The sequence below is a fragment of the Coenobita brevimanus genome, chromosome 88, assembly GCF_032717465.1.
Source record: "Coenobita brevimanus isolate Jiangsu-jjx chromosome 88, ASM3271746v2, whole genome shotgun sequence".
NCBI classification, from domain to species: domain Eukaryota; kingdom Metazoa; phylum Arthropoda; class Malacostraca; order Decapoda; family Coenobitidae; genus Coenobita; species Coenobita brevimanus.
In genome coordinates, this window is record NC_137041.1 from 31895236 (window position 1) to 31920816 (window position 25581).

The following is a 25581-nucleotide window of genomic DNA, read 5'->3' on the forward strand; positions in this document are numbered from 1 at the left end:
CCAGAATGGCATTACAGTATGTGAACAATAAACTCCAGCCAGCCCTCGCACACAAACCCTTTGAGGCTCTGTCTGGTTGGAGCACTTTAACCCACTAGGCCACAAGGCGTCCATTGGCTACATGGTTACCACATAGTGTTATAAACAGTTTTTTTAGTTAGGACAATAGTCGGCTTGTCACTCAGCGAAGCAGCACTACATAGAGTGAGAGGATGGTGGGCGCCCCTGCCTACATTGAAATATAAAGTGAACTGAACAGAGGCGTGGAAATTTGTAGTAATGACAGGTACACAGGTAATCTTCAGGCTGTAGCCATATCATAGAGTCCAGTCATCGTAACTTTCCATTACGAACAAGACTAATGTAATCTTGTATTTATGGTCTAACCACGCAGATTTATTATTCCTCCCACATTGGCGCCGACGTGGAACCTACACGCTTGGTGACACAGCTGCAGCGTCCACTCGTAGCCAAGCACATATTTCCCTGGAACTCGAGTTCTGATCATAGTGTATGGAGACTGGGACTACTATCTGTTCACACACTCATTCATTTTTTAATACTTTTTTTTTTAAAGACTGATAGAAAACAATTTTATTTAAATTATGATAGACCCTTCATAGGAAATGAGTATAAGGCGTGGGGAGGGATGTGTGTATTGGGGGGGGGGGGATGGAATTATCGGAAGAAGAGGAAAGGGAAAAGTAAAAGAAAGAATTGAAAATGACTGAAGGAAGGAACCAGATGAGCGGTCCAGGCAAGGATGGGAGAGTGAGAAGCAGAGCAGCAGGGAAACTGGAGAGAAGAGAGCGGAGAGGGGGAGGGAGGAGGGAGGGGGAAGGGAAGAGGAGCTGGGGAGGAAAAAGAAATTCAAGGTTAGAGTGGAGGGGCTGAAAGAAGGAAAGGGAAGGGGAATGGGGATTGAGTGTGGTCTCAGGCGCTGAATGAAGAGAGAGAGAGAGAGAGAGAGAGAGAGAGAGAGAGAGAGAGAAGAGAAGGAGAGGGGAGGGGAAAGAAATGGAGGAAAGAGGGAAGAGAAAGAGGAGGGAGGGTAAAGAAGTGAAGGAAAAAGAGAGAAGGAAGAGGGAGAGAAAAGAAGTGGAGGAAAGAGAAGAACGAAGGAGGAAGAAAGGTAAAGGAGTGGAGGGAAGACAGAGGGGAGGAAAGGAGGGAGGGAGTATGGACAGTGAAATGTGTGTAGGAGGGGTGACAGCACATATTAGTTCAAGCTTTTCGGTGGGGAGGGGGTGGAGGTGAAATGTGGTGGTGATGGAGGGGGTGGGGACGAGTATGCATGGTGGTGGAGGGGGTGGGGGTGAGAGGTGGTGGTTTGGAGGGAGTGGGGATGAGTGTGGGTGCTGGTGGAGAGGGTGGGGGTGAGTGTTGATAGGGGCGAGAGTGTGGGCGTTTGGTGGGTATATAAGAGATGGGTTGTTACGGCAGGGTCAGTGGCGCCCTAACATGAGGACACATCAGGTCGTCTGTGTGTTGCTGTTGGCCTTCATTGGCCTGGCCTCAGCTTTCCATTTCCAGGTATTTCAATGTCTGTGATAATTGTGTCGTTATATACAACACCGTTATCGCCCGCCTTCAGAAGGCGGAGCGATAGTGTTTTTGCCTTCCTATGTGTGTGTTCTTACCTAATTGTTCTTACCTAATTGTATCTTAACAGAAATGAGTCAAGCTCGTACTGTCCCGTGTATTAAATCACTTTTATCATACATATCCTTAAATTTATTTATTGTTTTGGCACACACTATTTCATTCGGTAGTGCATTCCACTGATCAATAGCCCTATTATGGAAACTGAATTTCCTTACGTTTTTATCACCTCTTTTTTTATGCAGTTTTTTTGCAGTGTTCTCTTGCTGATGCTTCATCATAGGTTATATACTCATTTATGTCTATTTTCTCTTTCCCTGAGATGTATTTATATAGCATAACCATGTCTGCTGCTTTCCTTCTCTCCTGTAGTGTTGGCAGATTCAGTTTTTCTAGTCTTTCTTCGTAGCTTAGATCCCTTAAGCTTGGTACCCATCTTGTAGCGGCCCTTTGAACTTTTTCAATCTTATCTATGTGTTTCTTGAGATGAAGATTCCAGACTACTGACGCATACTCCAGGGTTGGTCTGATGGGTGGTGTTATTATTATTCTCAGCATGTCTTCATTTATGTATGTGAATGCTATTCTCATATTAGTAAGAAGTATATACATGTTCCCTACTTTCACACTGATGTGGTCAGCCAGAGATAGTCTTTTATTGATAATAACACCTACGACCTTCTCTCTTTCTGATATTTGAAGGGTTTTACTTCCTAACGTATAATCCCAATCTGGTCTTTTTCCATTTTTACCAAACATAATTACATGACACTTGTCCACATTCAATTCCATTTGTCATTTATCGCTCCATTCATGAACTTTCTTTACTTCTTCTTGTAGCTCTCTGCAAGAGTCTGTGTTGGTAATTCTCCTTTGTATTTTTGCATCAGCAAACATATTTAGATAGCTTTCATTTCCAGTGTTACTGTCTATGTCATTTATATACACTAAAAACATAATTAGTGCCAGCACTGAGCCCTGTGGTACTCCACTAGTCACTTCCCTCCATGATGGGTAATTTCCCCTTAATACTGTTCTCATTTCCCTTTTTCTGAGAAAATCTTGCATTCAACAGTACAGGTTGCCTTGCATTCCTCCTTGATGGTACAGTTTCCATAAAAATCTCTGATGTGGTACTCTGTCAAATGCTTTCTTGAAATCTAGATACTGTAGATACTGTCCACCCATCCTTTTCTTTTCTGTAATGTTTCTGCAACTCTACCATAGTAGCTTACTAGGTTAGTAACACATGATTTTCCCTTTCTAAAACCAAACTGCCTTTCTGTTATCATATTGTGTTCTTCTAGATGGTTTGCCCAAACTTTTCTTATCAGCTTTTCTAATATCTTACTTACAACACTGGTTAGTGATACTGGTCGGTAGTTGAGTGGATTTTGTCTATTCTCTTTCTTGAATAGGGGAACAATGTTTGCTTTCTTCCAAATATCAGATAGTTTACCTTGACCCAAGGATTCCTTGAATATTAAACATATTGGTCTACTTAACTCTTTTGAACATTCATGTAGCATCATGAAGTGAAGCTTGGACATTGTTGGAAGGACACAAGTCAAGAGTGAGAGCAGTGGAAATGAGTTATTTAAGAGGAGCCTGTGGAGTCACGTGGAGAGACAGGCTGACGAATGAGGATATAAAGGAGCGTTGTGGTGTGGATATGGATGTGATAGGAAGCGTTATGAGGAACACACTGAGGTGGTTTGGCCATGTGGAGAGGATGGAGGGTGAAAGACTGACGAAGAGAGTGTATGTGAGTGAGGTGGAGGGGGGAAGAGGGAGGGGGAGGCCGAGGATGAGATGGAGGGATGGGGTGGAGAGGTATATGAGAGAGGGAGGTGTGAGTTGGGAGCAGGGCAGTGAAATGGCGGGGGACAGGGCGACTTGGAGGCGATTTGTTTGTGGCCACCCCAAACGGGATTGAGGCGTCTGGCAATAGATAGATAGATAGATAGATGTAGCATCAAACATGAAATATTGTCAGGACCATTTGCTTTTCCTTTATCTAATTTACTTAACTCCTCTTGTATATCTTTTTCTGATATTTGTATATCCGTTAATATGTCTGGGCATCCTTGTTCCATATCATCTCTCAAAATTATTTTCTGTAAAAACTTGAAATTTTTATTTATTGCTTCACAAATATTTTTCTCTTGTGTATAGATGATCCCCTTGTCCGAAATTACTGTATTTTATTTTTAACTTTGGTTTTGCTTCGGATGTAATTGTAAAGTAGCTTCGGTTGATCCATCCATCATCCAATCCTATATTGCCCCATGAGGAGCGTAGGAGCCCGGGGCTAAGCAGTTGGTCCCGACATTTAAGATGAGAGTGACCAGCCTGACTCATCCCTGAATGGCTTTACATGAGCAATCAACCCCAACCACCCCTTGGATATAAACCTTCACTGGCTCAATCCGATTGGAGCGCAATAATTACTCACTAAACCACCAGGCGCCAAAATTTGGTTATATGGTTACCACCCAGCATAGTATATGGTTTCCTGGTGTACAGGAAGCCATTTGGCTTGTCACTCAGTGTAGAGTCACCCACAGGCAGAAGGAAGAGGAAAGAATGAAGGAAAGAAAGAATGAAGGAAAGAAAGACAGAAGAGGAAGTGTAAACTTACCCGTAGGCAGAAGGACAATAAAAAAATGAAGTAAAGGAAGACGGAAGAGGATGGAAGGAATGGAGAGAGGAGAGGGAAGGGCAGACACCTGACAGCAGCACTACATTGAGTGAGTGGATGGTCACTACTTTTATTTATAATGTCTTCCTCAAACTGTCTTTGGGCTTCTCTCCTTATCCTTGTATAATCGTTTCTTGCCTGTTTATAGTCGTTAGATGCCTTCAGACTATTGTGTTTTCTGTATCTGATCTACAAGTCTCTTTTTTCTTTTGATTTTTTACATTCTGTATTAAACCATATCTTTATTTTCTTTTCTGCTTTTTTGTGCTGTGGGATGTAATTTTGAACTCCTATTTCATAAAGCTCACAAAATTTTCTATACATAACAATTAAATCTTGTCCTCTAAGCTCCTTTTCCCAATCTGTTTCTAAAAAGTACTACTTATGGTCACGGTAGTTTCCCTTTTTGTAGTCTAGGCTCTTTTTGTAAGTCTCATTACTGTCAAATGCAATCCTGAAGTTGCAATTTAATACTGCATGGTCGCTTTTGCCGAATGGAGAGTGATACATTATGTTGTCAATATCATTTTCTTGTCTGGTAAGCATAAGGTCTAATACTGATGGATCATCAAGTCCTCATTTTCTGGTGTTTTCCTTTACATGTTGCGTTAGGAAAAACTGCACAAGATTCAGGAGCTTTTGGTCCCAACACCTTTCATGGCTTCTTACATCTACTGTAGAGTATTCCAATTTATATTTGTACTGAAATCTCCAGTTAATAAAAATCTCTCAGATCTCTCCTCCATTCTTTGTACTAATGCTCTTAGACTCTGAATTTTACTCTCTGCCAGGTCTACATATTCGCCTCTTTCCCCAAGTTATTTTTTTTTCTAATGCGAGGAAGAAGGAACCAAAGCCCAGGAGCCTGCAAAACAGTTCCTTTCAAGAAAACAACAAAAACAATACAAAAGAGAGCCAAATTCAAGATCCGTTCATTTCAAGATGTCTGAACACACTGCTTTTGACAGACCGGAGATCATGGGAAGCAGGTAGTACTGACAGAGGGAGACAGTTCCAGAGTTGACCTGTTGCATAAAAGAAGGACTTGGAGCAATGGTTAACTCTTGCATTAGAGAGTTGGGCAGAAAAGGGATGAGAGTTTGTTGCTAGACGGGTGCTACGCACCTGTCGTAGAGGTGGAGGGATGCAAGCAGACAGTTCAGAGGAGCAGTGACCATTGATGTAGCGATAGAAAAGAGATATAGAGGCAACAGTGCGGTGAAGATACAGAGGTTGAAGGGAGCCAGTAAGAGGAGGAGAGTTGATGAGACGAATAGCCTTTGACTCCACGCTATTGAGAAGAGCTGTATGTGGGGAGCCTCCCCACACATGAGAATTGTACTCTACACAGGGGCAAATAAAACCCGTGTATAAAGTCAACAACTCTGCAGGAGTAAAGAAGGTATGGAGCCGGCTTAGCACACCTAATCTCTTAGAAGCAGATTTTACAGCAGATGCAAAATGATCTTCCCAAGATAAATCCCAAGTGAATGACACCCCATGCATGTTCACGGATGATGCTGGATTGAGCTGGATATTATTAAACATTAGTGGGTACTCTTGTCAAAGATTTTGTCAGGTTGACAGGTGTAAAAACTTAGTCTTTGATGCATTAAAAACAACAAGATTATTTTTACCCCAGTCAGAGATATGAGCCAAGTCAGACATTAGGTGTGTCATAGCCTCATCCCTTGTTTGTTGAAGTAACTGCTGAGATGAATGTTGCGGGAACCGAAAGGAAAGGTGAAGGGTGGAATCATCAGCGTACGAATAGATAGGGTTAGATGTACAGCTTAGAAGATCATTGATGAATAAAAGGAAGAGAGTTGGTGATAGGACAGAGCCCTGAGGAACACCACTGTTGATAGATCTAGGAGAAGAACGATGGCCGTCTACAACAGCGGCTATAGAACGACCAGAAAGGAAGGTGTAGATGAAAGCACAGATAGATGGATAGAAACTGTAAGAGGCCATTTTGGAAATTAAAGATTTATTCCAGACTCGATCAAAAGCCTTTGAAATATCAAGTTCAATGGCAAAGTTTTCACCAAAGTTCCGAAAGGAGGATGACCAGGAGTCTGAAAGGTAGGTGAGAAGATCACCAGTGGAGTGTCCCTGATGGAACCCATACTGACGATCGGAAAGAAGATTGTGGTAGGAAAAATGCTTTAAAATTTTTCTGTTAAGAATAGACTCGAAAACTTTTGAGACACAGGATGTTAAAGCAATTGAAAGATAGTTAAAGGGTAGGGAATCGTTACCCTTCTTTGGGACTGGCTGAAAGAGAGCAAACTTCCAACAAGAAGGATAGGTACAAGTTGACAGACAGGGGTGAAAGGGTACCTAGGCAGAGTGTAAACACAGAAGCACAGTTCTTGAGGACAACAGGAGGAACTCCATCAGGTCCATATCCGTTGTTAGTACTGAGGCCAGTGATGGCAGAAAATACATCAGCTGAAGAAATATTAATGTCAGCCATGAGGACGTCAGAGGGGAGAAGTGATGGAGGAACAGCACCGGAATCATCTAAGGTGGAATTGGAGGAGAAAGTCTGAGCGAAGAGATCTGCTTTATCAGGAGATGAAATAGCTACAGAGCCATCAGAGTAGAAAAGAGGAGGGAAGGATGATAAGGTAAAGTTATTTCAAAAGGTTTTTGGCAAGGTGCCAGAAGAAGCTAGAAGAATTCGAGTTGGAGAGTTGAGAGCATTTACTATGGATGAAATTATTTTTAGCAGAGCGAAGAACAGACTTAGCATGATTCTGGGCAGAAACATAAAAAAGATGTGATTCAAGGTTGGGTTGGCTCCAGTACCTATTATAGGCCCTCTCCTTGTTGCGGACAGCATTAGAACAAGCATGATTAAACCAAGGCTTTCTTGCATTAGTCAAAGGATATGAGAAAGGAATGTATGCTTCCATGCCCAAGAGAATAACCTCCGTAATGCACAAGCCACACTCAGATGGCTCCCGGCCATGGAAGCAATAATCATTTGAGGGAAAATCAAAGAAGTACTGCCTGAGGGCCTCCCAATCCGCGTCCAAGTGCCACAGTCAATGTTTCTTTGGAGGGTCCACAGGTTGTACTGGAGCGATAGGACAGGTTAAGATAATAGGGTTGCGATCGGAGGAGCCCAATGGAGAGAAAAGATTAACAGTGTAAAGAGAAGGATTAATTGTAAGGAAGAGGTCAAGTATGTTGGAGCTCTCTCCAAGGTGGCCAGGGATATGGGTAGGATGCTGTACAAGCTGCTCTAGGTCATTAAGGATAGAAAAGATGTAAGCATGTTCACCAGGTGGATCAATGAAAGGAGAGGAGAGCCAAAGGTGATGGTGAACATTGAAATCTCCTAGAATGGAGATTTCAGAGAAACGAGAAATGGACAGAATGTGTTCCATCATAGAGGTAAGATAGTCAAAGAATTTTTCACAGTCAGTAGAATTAAGGGATAAGTAAACAGTGCATATATATTTAGTCGGAGAATGACAGAAGAGCCGAAGCCAGAGAGTAGAGGGTTCAGAAGAATCAAGTTCAGGAACGTGAGAGCAAGATAAGTTGTTGCGTACATATACGCGACAGCCACCTTTGGCTTTGAAATGAGTACTGTATAGAGAAAGTAGAAGGATACAGAAAAGGGTTTGCTGTCAGTTGCCTCAGACAGCTGAGTCTCGGTTAAGAAGAGAAGGTGAGGTTTAGAGGAGGAAAGGTGGAGTTCAACAGAAAGTTAGAGGAAAGGCCACGAAAGTTGCAGAAATGAAGAAGTGAGTCAGACAGTGGTTCCAGGCATCTCGTTGAGTCGTCACCGGGAGAGAGGCGGACGGTGGGGGCATTTATGCCCCCCCCTTGGGGGGATGTATAAATTTACCACAATTAATTTCCCTTCAGATGTAGTAATCTCTACTGCAATCAGTTGTACTTGTGAGAGTATATCTAGTTCAATTTCTTTGACTTGTAGATTTTTCTTTGTTAATATTATAATTCCTCCTCCTTTATTTTAATTCTTATCTCTTCTCCATATACTGTGTTCCTCTAAGTTTAGGGTATTGTTTGATATCCTTGGGGTTAATTTTGTTTCAGTTAGGCAAATAATAATTGGTTCCTTTTCTTTGGTATAATCTTTCATCTCTAATATTTTAGATACCATTCAATCTACATTTGAATACATCAACTTAATCATCTTGTTTATATACTAGTCATGACTTGGGTCTACTACCTTCCTCCTTTTTATTAACTTCTAGTTATGTACCACTCATACCTGCTATCCAATTACTCTGTAAAAAAATTTACTCTTCTCTCCTCCGATCTTTCTTCATTTTTTGTTTTTGTTTCCTCCCTTTTCTCCTTTAGTGTACCCAATTCCTCTTGAGTTAGGCATCTTCTTATCCATACTTTTTTAAATTCTTCGTTTTCCATGAGTTTTTTGGCATTTTTTTAGTATTTCCTCTACAGTACAGTGTTTTCACTCTGGAATGTTACTTTCAGTGACCTTGACTTACTTCTCTCAAATTTCCCTAGTCTTTTATGGTCTTCTATATCTTTCTCAAAGATATCCTCTGATATTTGCTGCAATATGTTCATTATAGAGTAATCTCTTTAAGACCTAGATGCCCAAGACCCGGACACCCCATGTCCCGGACATTTTGGGCTCAGGCCTTCAGAAACCAAAAATGGCCAAAAAACATTTAAAAAAAACTGTCATGTTTTCAACTGTACTTTGAACTTGCCAAGCAGCGATGAACAGCTGTGTTTTGGCATGTAGTTCCACTGACATCCAGCAGAGCACCCCTGCCTCCCCCCCATTTCCCCCCTACTCATCATCATAAGTGCACGCTCATCGCCATGGACGCCCTCATGCTCGCTTTTGTGGTGGTGCCCTACCTGCTGCAAGCCATGATGTTCCTCTGCTACCTCTTACTCGAGTGTGTGACGATGGCCCCACCACCCAAGAAGAGGAAACGAATGATTCTGACTCTGATGAAGAGGAGGGAGATATTGGAGAAGGTGGACGCGGATGGTCAACATCCTGCATCCTCCAAGAATTCAACCTGGCCCACTCTGCCTTGTTCAATATCGACAAATCCCAGGACAAACTCACCCAGAACACGGCTGACTTCGCATCAAAGACCAACTGCAACGTGCAGAGGAAGATTATGTACCCTCCTAGGTTTGCAGAAATCGACTGCACCGCAGTGATTTGGTATCATCAACAACGTGCTACTGGTGTGCTGGTGCATGGTACAGAGCTGAAAGCTGCTGCCGAGAAGTTCGCAAGGTTACACAACACCCCAGATTTCAAGGCATCTGAGGTTTGGCTCTTCGTGTTCAAGTTACGACATAGACTCGCCAATCATAAGGCCCATGGCAAAGCTTTGGATGCCAACGAGGAGGGAGTAGAAGAGTTTCAACAGAAATTGAAGGGTTTGGTCGACAGGGAGGGCCTCACTCTTGGTCATGTCTACAACACTGCTGACGAAATTGTTCCATCACTTGCTGCCAACGAACGCCCTAGAAGAGGAGATGGAAAAGTGTGTACCTGGACACAAGCTCTCCAGGCAGCGGATATCTGCTTTGTGTTGTGCCAATGCTAACAGCATGCACCAATTCAATCCAAGTTTATGGTCGGCCGTGCAAAGCAGCCTCAGTGCCTTTGTGGGTTGATGGATGTCCTTCCTCTCATTTGGTACCATTCTGTGAAGGCTTGATTCACAGCCAAGATCTTCAAAGACTTGTTTCACCAGAATTTCATCAAGGAGGTCATCCATTATCAGACGAAGACACTGGGTATCCCACACTACCAGGTAAAGGCTCTTCTCTCGGACAATGCACCTGCATATCTGTCTGACAAGGAATTGGTGGCTGAGAATGGCCGCATTAGGTGCTTGTTTTTGCCACCTAATATGACTGCTCTCATTCAGCCAATGGACCATGGAGTGATCGTGGCAGTGAAGAGACTGTACCGTCAGAAGTTCCTGTACAAGGTGATGGTTGTTCTCAAGGACGAGGACGAGCGCAGGGAGGGACGGGACATGCAAGGCCAGCAGACTTTGGAAAACCTTTGCCACCACAACCTCAAGTCAGCCATCTACAACTGGGCCAGTGCATGGAGGGAAGTCTCTGTCAAGACTCTGGAAAGTAATTGGTCTCGTTTGCTTCTCAGAGCTGATGTGGTGCACGACTTTTTAGGTTTTGATGTGGATGACTTCCATGCGCGTCTTCATGCAGCTGGTGATGAGGTGTATGTGGACAAGGTGCGTGAGTGGTTGGATGACGACGAGGGCAATTTGGGGTATCAGATCATGTCTAATATTGAGATTGCATCCTCAGTTGCAGGTAAAAGTACCCAGCTGGAAGATTCCAACGAGGACAGCGAGGATGATGCGAACTCCTCTCGGTGCACCACTACTCCAGCCATCCCCAAGCTGAGCACACTCCGGGAACATGTCAAGTTCATTCTGGATTACTTTGAACACCCGGACTGCGACCGGGAGATGATGCCCATGGGACTTGTGGAGGAAGTGCGTGCTTTTAGGCAGCATATCATCAGTCGCCAGAATCTCCGTTCCTTATGTCAATCAACCATTGGCACTTTCTTCAGGCCCATGATCCCCACTGTGCCCAGCCCTGGCTCCACACCACTGCCTCACCAAGACGTGCCTTCCACCTCTGAGTCACAGCCCAGTACATCGGCCAAGGTGAAGTCGCCACTGGATGTGAGTTTGTGGCTTTCTTTAGAGTCGTCTGCAGTGGGTAGTCCATTTCCACGTCTCAATGACGCTCCCCTCGGCCGCCTGCAACACCTGCTGTCGGACTTTGACAGTGAATGAACAGCAAAAACTCGCCACTAAACCACATGGGAATTTACAGTGTTGTGCTCTGTTAAGAACAGAATGTGCAGTGTTAAGACGTTAGAATTTAGAGTGCCAAGGATTAAGTGCAGAGTGCATTACTGGTGAGTTTCAAGTGCAGCGCAAGTAAGAAAAGAATGTGCAGTGTTAAGAAATTAGAATTCAGAGTGCAAAGGATTAAGTGCAGAGTGCAACACTGGTAAGTTTCAAGTGCAGTGCAAGTAAGAAAAGAATGTGCAGTGTTTAGAAATTAGAAATCATAGTGCAAAGGATTAAGTGCAGTGCAATACTGGATTACTGTACGTGCTTCAGGTGCACCTTCGTACTGTCAGAATCAGAGAAGGAGGCAGGTAACTGCTGCAAACTTTTTTTCATGGAAATACATTCTGCATTGTTAGGAGAGACAAATCAGTTTGGTCGCTACTCGTGCAACAATTAGCATTTCTCAGAATTTAAGATGGCGGCCGCCGCCATCTTGAATGTTAAGCTTTTGATCTGGATGACATAGATTGTCACGTAATACCATTTTATATGGGTTTATCAGGGAGAGGAGTCCATTTCTGGAGTTATTTTTCAGATACACGATCAAACTCAAGGTCACAGACGTGTTATAAGTACCCTGTACACTGCTATTTCCCATACTCACCTCTAATTCCTAATTCTCTGCTTGCTTTTCATTTATTTCATGCTTTCTGTCCCTTATTTGTGTGAATTGAGTCTTAAATAAGTGCTGTGCATGTCCAGTAGGGAGTTATTTAGGCGGTTCTCAAAGTTAGGTTAGGTTAGGGTTCATACGTACCTGTCCAGGAGGCATTTTCCCCAAGTCCCAGACAAACCCAAGTCCCTGACATGCCTTTTGCTCTATTACGTCGGGTCTTGGAGGGATTACTGTATTTTCTGTCTCCTTTTTGTCCCTTGAGAAATGAAAAATGTCAGTACATTTAAGTAATTGGGTAGTGTGATGAGTAAGGATGGAAGTTTGGAGGGTGAAGTGCTTGAAAGGGTACAACAAGGAAGAAAGGTTGCTTGTTCCTTGAAAACAGTGATAAGAAAGAGGGAAGTGAGCATGGAAGTGAAAAGTTACTACTTGACAGTATTGTGCTACCAACTCCAACGTATGGAAGTGAAGCTTGGACGATGTTGGAGGGACACAAGTCAAGAGTGAGAGCAGTGGAAATAAGTTATTTGAGAGGAGCCTGTGGAGTCACATGGAGAGACAGACTGACAAATGAGGATGTGAAGGAGCATTGTGGTGTGGATGTGGATGTGATAGGAAGTGTTAGGAGAAACACACTGAGGTGGTTTGGCCATGTGGAGAGGATGGAGAGTGAGAGACGGACGAGGAGAGTGTATGTGAGTGAGGTGGAGGGGGAGAGAGGGAGGGGGAGGCCAACGATGAGATGGAGAGATGGAGTGGAGAGGTATATGAGAGAGGGGGGTGTGAATCAGAGGCTTTTCCAAACCCTGTTTCAGAGGTCTGCCACCAGGGGCCGGATGCTCAAAACTGGTCATATCTCAGTCCCGCCGTCGGTGGTCGCTTCTCTAGTCCCGTCATAAGTTATTCCCGCCTTATGACTGACCACCTCCACCCATGTTCAAATGAGAAGCGGTCAGTCGTAGGGCGGGTTTAAGTGTTAGTCCCATCACGCGGCAGAGGGCAGGCAGTTCGCCAGCTGATCTGATAGCAACCAATAAGAATCAATGTAACAAAAAAGGCAGCCAATGAGAATAAAGGAGGTTGTTGCTAGACAGACAACACGTGCATGCTGGTAACAACAAGTATCACTGTCAAAGATACTCGCCACACGCCTCTCTGTTTACTAATACTAGCCTACTGCACAATGGAAGGTGAACCTAAAGCCAAGAGACCTCGGCGCCCAAACTTCACTGATGCAAAGCTGCTGGCTATGCAACAAGTGTTGCAGAGAAGCAAGACATTATATTGGGAAAATTTTCATTTGACAGTGCTGCAAACAAGTCAGGATGAAGGCGGCAGCTTGGCAGTATGTTACTGATCCTGTCAATGTTGTCAGTAGAATTCAACGTGATGTTTCGGACGTAAAAACAAAATTCAAGCATTCAGTTTAGCCAATAAACTGGAAAATTTTTTCCTTAAGACCTGTTTTGCAATGTTTTTCTTTTCTAATTTATAATCTTTGACAGATTTTATATTTTTTAATAACCATTAGGCCTATCTAACAATGTTTTACTCCCAATCTAACCTAATCTACCTAAATTAACTAACCTAACCTAAACCCTAAACCTGCTTGGAGGTTGTCAAGCCAAGGCATCATGATTACGGTGATAAGTTGTTTTTAGGTCAGTGGGGTGCAGTTAAGTAATGTTAGGTTAGGCTTCTGATTAGACTAGGGTAGGTTAAGTTAGGTTTTAAGCTAAGTGCAAAGTGGTGGTGGGTTTTTGTTAATATCTCAAAGACTATTATTTTGCCATGGATTAGTTAGAATAATTTGACGTAGGCATCAAATTCATTACCATAAGGCAGGTGCACTTGTAAACATTTACCCTATCCTTATCTAAAGACCCTAACCTACCACTTCACAGCCCATACTGGTCATAATAAAATTGTGAGCTAATGAAAGGTCCCTAAAGGAAAAAAAGAAAGTAAATTAACAGTTTAGGACACATCTGGAATTCAAAAATCATACTCTAGAGAATGGAGGTTAAAATGTGAAATTCCAGTAGTGTCCTAAACTGTAATATACCGGAAAAAATACCAAATCTGCCCACATCTAACTTAGAACGAGGGTTTGTAGAAGCAAAAAAGCTCACATGCCATACCTAATGAAAATATATGAGTAGCCTACATTTTACAGCAAATATGTGGCATCATAGGGAGGCATTCACAGTCTTATGAGATAAAATTATGTTGCACATCTACAATTCATAAGAGGCCTCAATAACTAGTCACCTCAAATCATGCATGAGGGAGTTCCCTGTGATCCTTGCCATAATAAAATACCGCTATATGCTTGTATGTATTACCAACACTTGCCTTAACTAATGTTTTGAGGGGTAGATAACGCTGAGTGGCTCAAAGCTTCCTTACGACCGTGCGAATGGGCTTTAGGACTGCTCGGTACCAGTCGTAAATTTTGATGGAGTTGCGACCAGAGATAGTCCCGCTGACGTCACAACATGGCGCCCAAACTGTTTTGAACATCGCAGACGGCAGCCATTGTGAACACAGATGATGACTTAGTCCCGCGCTGGCGAGCAACGACCGGGACTAAAGTTTCGAGCATCCGCACCCAGGTGGTCTAGAGTCACCCAGCTTCGATTAAATATTTTTGCAGGGTTTTAAAGACCTGTGAAATTGTACCTAATACTAAGTTTATAATAATGTTGCTCTTTATAGGGATATTTTTTCCTATTCAATCAAGCGCATATATGTATACCTGTAAAGAAAGAATAACCAGGCTTTCAGAGAATCTTAGCTTCGGGACTAAAATAGTGTGCTGTCTATTTACATATATTTCAATAAATCGTGTGCAGTTAGTAACACGAGATTACCTTCAGGACTTCTGATATGTGTGTTTTAGCATGCTTTAAAGAAGTAAGTAGTTCCACTGAAAATAATGTACTGAACGATTGCTTAGTTGGTGAATCAGCCATATTAATCCAAACGGCAGTGCGGTACGACCACAGAGTTATACATATAGAGTGCGCCACCCTGGTTTGAAAGTGACGCAACCGGAAGTGGCTCAGCGGCCATATTGGGATGCCCAGTCTAACGCTTAATTCAAAACAGGTAAGATGTTCTCGCTTCTGGCATCACGGATGATTCCTCTCCTGTGGCTACTGAAGCACTTGTTTTCATGGTTGTATGTGTAAATGGTTCATGGAAACTCCCTGTTGGCTACTTTTTAATTCACGGGCTGGCTGGATCTGAGCGAGCAAACCTCATTCGTCAATGTATTCACATGCTAGCAGATGTAGGGGTCAAGGTTATTTCTTTGACATGTGATGGGCCATCCAGTCACATGACCATGTTAAAAGAACTAGGAGCCTCCATGAACCCAGAGAATTTAGACCCAAGTTTTCCACATCCTTCATTACCTCAAGAAAGAGTTTATGTGCTGCTTGACGTTTGTTATATGCTCAAGCTTTTGCGCAACACTTTTGCTGTTTGTGGGTGCATGAAAGATGGATCAGGAAATAAAATAGAATGGAAATATATTCAAGCACTGCATCAACTTCAAGAAGAGGAGGGCCTTCATTTAGGAAATAAACTCAGGGATATCCATCTTTCATGGCACACTCAAAAGATGAAAGTAAAACTTGCTGCGCAAACACTGAGTTCTAGTGTAGCTGATGCATTAATCTTCTGTCGGGATTCATTACATCTCCCACAGTTTAAGGATTGTCAGGGTACAGTTAAATTTCTGCAAATGGCTGATAAACTTTTTGATGTACTGAACTCGAGAAACAAATTTGCTAGAGGAATGAAAGCAGCACTTCAACCTGAGACAGAAGTAGTTTCAATGTCATTCTTATATCAAGCATTTGCTTATCTAATGACTATCACTAATTCTGATGACATCCTCATGTACAAAACTTCTAGAAAGACACCTTTCATTGTTTTTTTGGCTGCCATTAAGAGTGTTCAGGCACTTTATAAACAGTTTGTAGGTGTAAATAAGCCACTCCAGTACTTTCTAACTTATAAGCTGTCACAGGATCACTTAGAACTCTTTTTCTGTGCAATTCGAGCATCTGGTGGCTTTCGAAATAACCCTTCTGCGTTAAACCTCATGGCAGCATACAAGAGACTCCTTCTGAGGCATGAAATAAAAACGTCAAACGGGAATGTCTCTGCACAAGACCTCACTGAAGTGCTCACATCTGCAACATCTAGCAGTGTCATGAAGAAAGCTTTAGAGGATAAAACTGAAGATATTATGATGGCAAGAAGATATGATATCATTCCTCGTAGTCCTGCCCAAGAAGATCATGATTATGTAGACTGTCCAAACTTTACAGATGTGTCAGATTATAAGGAAGCTGCAGTAGGTTACATTGCCGGATATGCAGTTAAAATGGTAAAGAGAAATATTTCATGTCCAGACTGGTTGTCTGCACTTACAGCAACAGAAATTAAGAACAATGATAAAAGTTGTGCATTGATACTGGTTAAGGACAAAGGCGGCTTGATAAAGCCCTCTATGAGTGCTGTGTCTGTCTGCAGATCCACAGAGAAAATATTTCAGAAAATGTTGAAAAGTCATGACAAAGAGCTACGTAACATTCCCAGAATTTCCTCTCTAGTTGCATATTCTGTATTGAAAGAGACTGGTAGCACTGCATTTAAAACACATAATTCCCATATGTTTGAATGTTCACCTGATAATAATCACATTTTTCTCTTATTAAAGCAGTGGTGCTTGCATATTGCAAGATACGTTTGCATCATCTTGCAAAAGCAACCACTGCTAAAGTAAGAAGGCTGTTATGTTAGGAAAACACTAAGTTAGTATTATTTAAGAACCAGTAAGTGAGGGCACTCACCATCCACTCAATTAATGTAATGCTATTAATAAATTGGTATATGTTCGCTTCTAATCGTTGATTTTTGTGTATCCAAAGTAAAATGGTGCGTAGAGACAAGGTAAGGGGACCGGGAATAACTTTTCTTCTCACTTCATTCAGAGCGCAATAGTAATGGAGAAAAGGCTTAAAATAGCTAAAGTAATTATAGTGATAACTGCTCTATCTATTTACATCAGGATATAATGCAAAAAACACTCGGGAAAGGTTAGTATTTGTGAATTATGATGAGCTGTACGGGAAGGTCGGGACTTGGTAGAGTGGGCATCCTAAGATGGCCGCTGCGCCGGGCCCGCTGGCTTCACTTATCGCCCATACCACAACACAGGGACGCGCGCTCTATATGTATAACTCTGTGGGTACGACACTATAACCATAACAGAGTACGAGGAGTTGAAGTGTAAACTTACTAAGCTGTGCAGTGGAGCCAGAGAAACATTTAAAAGAAATACTTGTGTTAGACTTTGGTTGCTAAGATGACCAAGACGTCCAACAGGTCCGTGTTGTTAGGAAAAATCATACGTCAGGCAGGGCAGGATATCGAAAGATGCTGCTAAATATGCGGCTACACATCTATTTTCTTTTGTGGATACTAACGAATGACAAATATTTTAATCACTGTTATCTTGCTTTATGGATGGTTCTAATAAAATTGCCTAGGTTTTATCTGTTATGTTTACTGAGATGAGTAAACTGATGAAAGCTGAGTTTACAAAATGACACTTATAATACATTATATATAATCAAAGGGCTCCCATATTGTAATTCCTTCGTAACATATCATGCCATCTGGGTAATCTGATAAGTATAATATGCATTGAGGTGTTTTACTTTGTGTCAAAATTAAAAAGAAATTAAGCACTGGCTACTTTTTCAGTGCCTACCCCGCATCAGAGCTGGGCGATGGAAGCGAACCTAGTGGCAGATTTCTGAGACAGGATCTGGTGAAGTGTCTAATTGGGAGCAGGGCAGTGAAATGGCGGGGGACAGGGCGACGTGGAGGCGATTTGTTTGTGGCCACCCCGTATGGGATTAAAGCGTCTGGCAATAGATAGATACATAGACAGAAATGAGTTATTTAAGAGGAGCATGTGGAGTCACATGGAGAGACAGACTGACAAATGAGGAAGTAAAGGAGTCTTGTGGTGTGGATGTGGATGTGAGAGGAAGCGTTAGGAGAAATACACTGAGGTGGTTTGGACATGTGGAGAGGATGGAGAGTGAGAGACTGACGAGGAGAGTGTCTGTGAGTGAGGTGAAGGGGGGAAGAGGGAGGGGGAGGCCAAGGATGAGGTGGAGGGATGGAGTGGAGAGGCATATGAGAGAGGGGGATGTGAGCTGGAAGCAGGGCAATGAAATAGGGGGGGACAGGGCGACATGGAGGCGATTTGTTTGTGGCCACCCCTTACGGGATTAAGGCATCTGGCAATAGATAAATAGATAGACAGAGATTCTGTTTCTTTATTTCTTCTTCACCTATGCCACTGATTACAATGGATTTGTTAATCTTTACAGCTTCCCTGACTAGTTTTGGATTATTCTTTATAATTTCTTTCACTTCCTTTCTAATGCTTTTTTCTTCTACCCTTATATCAAAATCATTCTTTACTTTCACCATTTCAACAGAGGTAGTTTGTACCTCATCTTGGTAATTTCTCGCCATTTCCTTTACCTGTGTTATTTTCTCTTCAGTGTTACTACTTTGGTCTATCAGATTGTTGCTTGCCCGATTTTCTCCGTATCATTTCTGAAATCATCCATAATTCTCTCATGGTTAACAATTGTACATCCCATTTTATTAGCCCTTGTTCTCAGTGAATTTACCTCAGTGACAGTTCATATATTGATCTGGCTTTTCTGTTTATTTCCTTTATTAATTCCTCATTTTTTTTCCTTCTCTCTGTGTAGCTCATTCTCGATTTTTTCAATTTCCATTTGAAAAAACCTTTCTAGTCTTTTCACCTTTTCAACTAATTTATCGTAAGTTTCCTTTTCAACCAGATCTGAGTAGAAGTCATCATCCTGGTTTTTACCTTTGTCTATTTTCTTAACACATTCCAAAGGCATCTTTCCAAAATATGAAGACAAAGAAAAGATCTCTACTCACAGTGTCTGTATCATTCTTGTTGTCTGCTAGCCTTGATGTTGTCCAGCTGACATAAGGAAATTCATCACATTCCTTGTCACTGACATGGATGTTTACTTACTGTAGGCTATACTTCTTTATTATTTTTTGTTTTACTATGTTGGATCATCCCCGAAATTAGCCTGATACGAGCTTGACCCATAAACGGATACAGTTTAGGTATCCCCAGCGCGGAGCTCAGAGATACAAGTCCGACCCATGTGCTAGTGGAGCAGTGTGTGTGTGTGTGTGTGTGTGTGTGTGTGTGTGTGTGTGTGTGTGTGTGTGTGTGTGTGTGTGTGTGTGTGTGTGTGTGTGTGTGTGTTCCCACTGCATCTCATGAAGGCTTGAGCTATTAACATGAAACCTTCAGGCTTCAGGGTATCAAGATATGGCCATAATCTTGGACGAGATCGAAAATGGGCACTCGGAGCCAAAGTCAAGGTCACCAAAATGGCTGCCAAAGGTCAACTAGTTTTGATCGCCCTCCTTTAGAACCATTATATCTCATGAACGGCTTGAGCTATCAACATTAATCAAGGGTGTTCAGACATGGCCAAAATCTTGGACTTAGCCCACAGCATATTCTGGCGAGCTATTAGCATTCTGTTCATTTTATATGGTTAACATTATATCTACAGTAGGTAAAAAATATGTAGATAGATATGAGTACACAGGTAGGTAGAATAGATTGATAGACAGGTAGATACATAGATAAATAGATAGTTTTCTTTGGTTGTTCTTAATATTTTATCTTACTATCAGTGTCAACAATACAGGGTGGTCCATAAACAGCGCTAGGCCAGACACTCACTTGATGCCATATAAATGTGTTCCGGGAATGGCTTAGCCTGCAGGTGTGGGTCTGAGGGTTGCAGTGGGAGTAGGAAATGAATATAATGCTGGAGGACAAACACTGATAACGTTGACCAAGACGTCTCCACAACACACGAGAAATCACTCCGGGAAACAGAAGAGAGGAGATCTGAATGAATTACCTTGTCTTTACCATACAAGCATTAAGATTTCATTGACTCTTGAGTTGCTTTCTGTATGGTGTATTTTTTGGAGGGTGGGGGAGAGAGCCTTCTGCCTTTTCTCTCACTCCTGTACCTAAACCATTATTATTATTACTCTTAGTGTCTGAGGTCGTATTTTATGTGCCTTTGTAGTGTTCCAAACCACTGTTACTAAGCGATTTGTTTATTTTGCGTGTCTGACTCTGCGCATAGGCTTAACACCCCGATCCCTAATGCCCAACAGTCCTCCTACATACTATATACCTTCACATGTCACCACTTCAGCGCTAACACCCACCGTCCATATTGAATACTTTCTCGGGCTGTCTCACATAGGGCTGGTGTATTGGTATCAGTGGGAGTGTCTTTACATATGGTCGGGTCTTATGGTAGATTAGTAAAGCCTGCTTTTAATGAAACTCAAATACTTAAGTTGTTCCCTGCCCCAGCCAGGATTCAAACCTGCGTCCATTTGGTCAGTAAACAACATCCCGTCTTCTCTTTATGTCTTTCTAATGTCGACTTGGTTTGCATCAGTAAAACACAGAGGCAGGTCCAGACTGCCTCGCCAGGACCACAAGGTATGTGTGGTCTGTGTATCTGTGTACAGCACGTAGCGCCGTATAATAAAAAACGTGATCGTAGTGAAAACGTGGACACTGAGTGACAACAATAACAACAACGTCCAATTCCATTTTGCCCCAAATAAACAGGACCGTAGGGGCTCGAGGTTAGGCTACTGGGTCGCGATATTTAAAGCAAAGGTGACCAGCTTCACACGATGGCACTGCGCAAGTAAGTAACTCCAGTCATCCCTCAGCTGGAACCCAAACAAACTCAACTAGCGCCTTATACCATTATACCAACGAGCGTCATTTGGTTATATGGTTACCACCCAGCATAGAATGTTTTATTTTATACTATTCAGTGTAGAGGAATTGAGAGAGAGAGAGAGAGAGAGAGAGAGAGGCAGCACTACATCGAGTCAGTGGATGATGGACACCCCCTCTTACCACCAACATTTACTGACTGGTTCAATTTTGCCTTCCAGGATGAGCGAGGTGGGTTCCACGTGGGTGAGTAGAGTGAGAGTGGTGATGGTACCTTGTGTGTTGCGGGCACGGCTCAGTCGACTGGTGTGGGCGTGTTTGTGACAGTAGCAGTAGGAAATGAATAAACGAATGTAAATGAATAGGAAATGAATAAATGAATAGAAATGAATAGGAAATGAATAAATGAACAGAAATGAATAGGAAATGAATAAATGATGCACGTTAGGTACCGACAGCACTGACTGAGGCGTACCCACAACACACGAGCAAGAGTCTGGAGGGGCGTCAAGGCCAGCCTCTGCCCTATGCTATGTATTTTAACGCTAACTTGGGTACCGGAGAGAAACACCATCACTTGGTAGCACCGATATAACCAGGCGGCTCCACTGCCCGGCCATACAATCGTCTCTCCTGTCTCTCCCTGTCCCCCCGAGAGGAGAATGGTGCAATGCAGAAGAGGGGTGATGTGAGACTTCAGTCCACTGGGTTCACGTTCAGATGTGTCTGGGGTTGCTACTACTGTAGTCGCAGAGCGCCACTCTGAAGGTGTAATTATCGTGCCCTGGCAACCTACCGCTCAACAGTGCTGCCGATTTCTTGTAAAATATGTTACATTTGTGATTCTTTTGTAATATGTTAGTGTTTAAAAATATTCGTGTATAATATATTCGTGTATAATAATATGATTCGTGTATAAGGTGATACGAAATCGGACATACTGTTGAGAGGAAGGTTGCCAGGGTACGATAATAACAACCTCAGAGTCGTGCGCCGCTATTATACCAGTATTGCTACCACATTTATCACTACTACTACTACTACTACTAATTATAATAATGGTAATACTAATACTACCACCACCACTACAACTACTACTACTACTATTACTGACTGCCACCACTACTGCTAATCCTAAAACTAGCTGCTGCTACTACTACTACTACTACTACTACTACTGCTACTCCTCCACCTCCTCCTCCTCCTCCTCCTCCTACTACTACTACTGCTACTACTGCAACTACTAGCACTACTACTATTACCACAACCAAAACTGCTATTCATATTACTGCTAATACTACTGCAATACTACTTTCTGTTACTACTACTGCTCTTACTATACTCCATTTCACCGGGTCTGGCGCCCTCAGTGATGTCCTCAACACCTGTCCTGTTGTTGTAATCCGCTGCACTAGGTGAACCTCTGTTTATTACCTTGAGAACCAATATACAAGGCAATACAAAAGGGTATATCCAGAACTGAGGACCTTTATCAGTGCTGCAGGTGTTGAGGACATCCTGATGGTGAGACTCGGTGAAATGGAGTGTAGTGTTGTTAATGTTACTCCTCTTCTTCCTTCTCCTCCTCCCCCTCCTCCTCTTCCTTCTCCTCCTCCCCCTCCTCCTCCTCCCCCTCCTCCTCCTCCTCCTCCTCCTCCTACTACTACTACTACTACTACTACCACTACTACTACTATTACTACTCCTACGACTATTGCTCTGCTGCTGCCGATCTAACTTGGCCTAAAATTGTTTTCTTTCCATATTGAATGTTGACATCAAACAAGAGGCTGACATTGGAAAATGATGCTACGGTAGTCACGAAGAAGTGCTGTGTAACTTGACCTAAAATTGTCTTTTCTTTATTAATGTATTTCAACTTGTAAAAATTGTGTTGATTAAACTGACTACGTAATTCTTCTACACCTGACCAGTTCCTGACATTCCACAGGAGTGTTTGCTAGTAAGTGGAACGTAGTTCTCAAGGTGTGTGTGTGTGTGTGTGTGTGTGTGTGTGTGTGTGTTGGGGGGTCACCTCATACAGCTCCTTTAAAAAGGGTGATGTCAAAGGCATCTTGGCCTCGGTCGGTGCGCCTTAACTCACTATACCAGCAGGCGTCATTTCGCAGTGCAGCAACTCTCTCTCTCTCTCTCTCTCTCTCTCTCTCTCTCTCTCTTGCCAGACGCCATAATCCCGTAAGGGGTGGCCATTTGACTTTAAGTTATTTGTTTTACGGGGAGGGGCACTAACCCTCCACCAACCCATTTGTTGACACGTAGGGAGCACGTATGGTCTGGTTATATGGTAACCACTCAGCGTTGTAAATGGTTTCTTGGCTTACAGGAAACCATTTGGCTTGTCACTCAATGTAAAGCCACCTGTAAAGGAAAGAAAAGCAATAAGAAGTGACAGGAAAGATGGGAGAAATAGGAAGAGAGGAGGGCAGGCACAGAAAAAGAATGATAAAGGCTAAGGAAGAAGTAGGCAGCATTACATCAAGTGATGATAAAATCCTAAATTACAGGAAGCCATGTGGCTTGACACTCAGTTTGGAGTCACCTTGAAGGCAGCACTACATCAAGTGACTGGATGATGGGTACCCCACCTACCTGTTAATTATTTTTGTTATTACTGTTGTTCAGTCTGTATATGGATGGGGTTATAAAAGAGATACAAGGTAGGGCAGTGGATGTTGCAGCGGCCCTAGTGAGACACGGCAGTGTTTGGAAACTCCTTGTACAGCTGTTTGCAGATGATACTGTATTAAGTGAGGACGAAGGGTAACTGCAAGGCTTAGTGAACGAGTCTGGAAGTGTGTGTAAAAAACGGAATCTAAAGGTGAATGTAGGGAAGAGTGAAGTTATGGTCTTCGAGAGAAATGAAGTCACTGGTTGTACAGTAAGGTCGGATGATAAGGAAATGGAAAATATGAGTGCATTTAAGTATTTGGGTAGTGTAATGAGTAAGAATGGAAATTTGAAGGGTGAAGTGCTTGAAAGGGTACAACAGGGAAGGAAGGTTGCTGGTTCTTTAAAAGCAGTGATATGAAATAGGGAAGTGAGCCTAGAAGTAAAAATGTCACTCCATGACCGTATTGTGATATCAACTCTAACGTATGGAAGTGAAGCTTGAACCTTGCTGAAAGGCAACAAGTCAAGAGTGAGAGCAGTGGAAATGAGTTATTTAAGAGGAGCCTGTGGAGTCACATGGAGAGACAGACTGACAAATGAGGAAGTGAAGGAGCGTTGTGGTGTGAAAATGGATGTAATAGAAAGAGTTAAGAGAAATACATTGAGGTGGTATGGCCATGTGGAGAGGATGGAGAGCGAGAGACTAATGAGGAGAGTGCACGTGAGTGAGGTGGAGGGGGAAAGAGGGAGGGGAAGGCCAACGATAAGATGGAGGGATGGAGAGGAGAGCTATAGGAGAGAAGGGGGTGTGAGCTGGTCGACGGGCAATGAAATGGAGGGGGATCGGGTGACATGAAGGCGATTTGTTTGTGGCCACTCCTTACGGGATTGAGGCGTCTGGCAATAGACAGATAGATTATGATTATTATTATTACTATTACTGCTACTACTACTACTATACTACTACTGCTACTACTACTACTATACTACCACTACTACTACTACTACTACTACTACTACTACTACTACTACTACTACTACTGCCACTACTTCTACTGCTGCTACTACTACTACTACTACTACTGCCACTACTTCTACTGCTGCTACTACTACTACTGCCACTACTTCTACTGCTGCTGCTGCTACTACTACTACTACTACTACTACTACTGCTGCTGCTGCTGCCGCTGCCGCTGCCGTTGCCGCTGCCGCTGCTAACTAATACTAATACTACAACCACCACCACCAGAACCACCAGCACTACTGCTACTACTACTACTACTACTACTGGTGGTGGTGGTGGTGGTGGTGCTGCTACTACTACTACTACTACTACTATTACCACTACTTCTACTACTACTACTACTATTACCACTACTTCTACTACTACTACTACTATTACCACTACTTCTACTACTACTACTACTATTACCACTACTTCTACTACTACTACTACTATTACCACTACTTCTACTACTACTACTACTATTACCACTACTTCTACTACTACTACTAACACTACTACTACTGATGCTGCTGCTAACTACTACTAACACTACAACCACCACCACCAGAACCACCAGCACTAATACTACTACTACTACTACTATATTTGGAGAGGATGGCCATGTGGACAGGACTGAGAATGAGAGACTGACCAGATGAGTATGTCAGGGAGGTGGACACAAGACGAGATGGGGGGATGGAGTGGAGAGATTTTTTTTTTTTTAATGAGAGGAAGAAGGAACCAAAGGCCATGAGCCCGCAATAACAGTTCCCTCCAAGAGAAAAACAAAATACAAGAGAGAGCCAAATTCAAGATCCGATCATTTCGAGATGCCTGGACACACTGCGTTTGAAAAACTGGAGATCATACGAAGCAGGAAGTACAGACAGAGGGAGACAGTTCCAGAGCTGACCTGTTGCATAAATGAAGGACTGGGAGTAACGGTTAACTCTTGCATTAGAGAGTTGGACAGAAAAGGGATGAGAGTTTGCTGCCAGACGGGTGCTACGCGCCCGTCGTAGAGGTGGAGGAATGCATGCAGACAGTTCAGAGGAGCAGTGACCATCAAAGTAGCGATAGAAAAGAGATAAAGATGCAACAGTGCGGTGAAGAGACAGAGGTTGAAGGGAGTCAGTAAGAGGAGGAGAGTTAATGAGACGAAAAGCTTTTGACTCCACCCTATTGAGAAGAGCTGTATGTGGGGAGCCTCCCCACACATGAGAGTTGTACTCCACACAGGGGTGGATAAAACCCCTG

At 42.8% G+C, this 25581-nt stretch overlaps 1 long non-coding RNA gene across 1 annotated transcript in view; it reads left to right on the forward strand.

Moving 5' to 3' along the window:
* The first annotated feature begins 1495 nt into the window (after positions 1-1495).
* Positions 1496-25581, forward strand: part of LOC145411182 (uncharacterized) — a 29705-nt gene continuing 5619 nt past the window's right edge. Inside the window, exons 1-2 of the long non-coding RNA XR_013899379.1 lie at positions 1496-1533; positions 20909-20933. This is a non-coding gene — a long non-coding RNA (uncharacterized LOC145411182). The remainder of the gene's footprint in view (positions 1534-20908; positions 20934-25581) is intronic.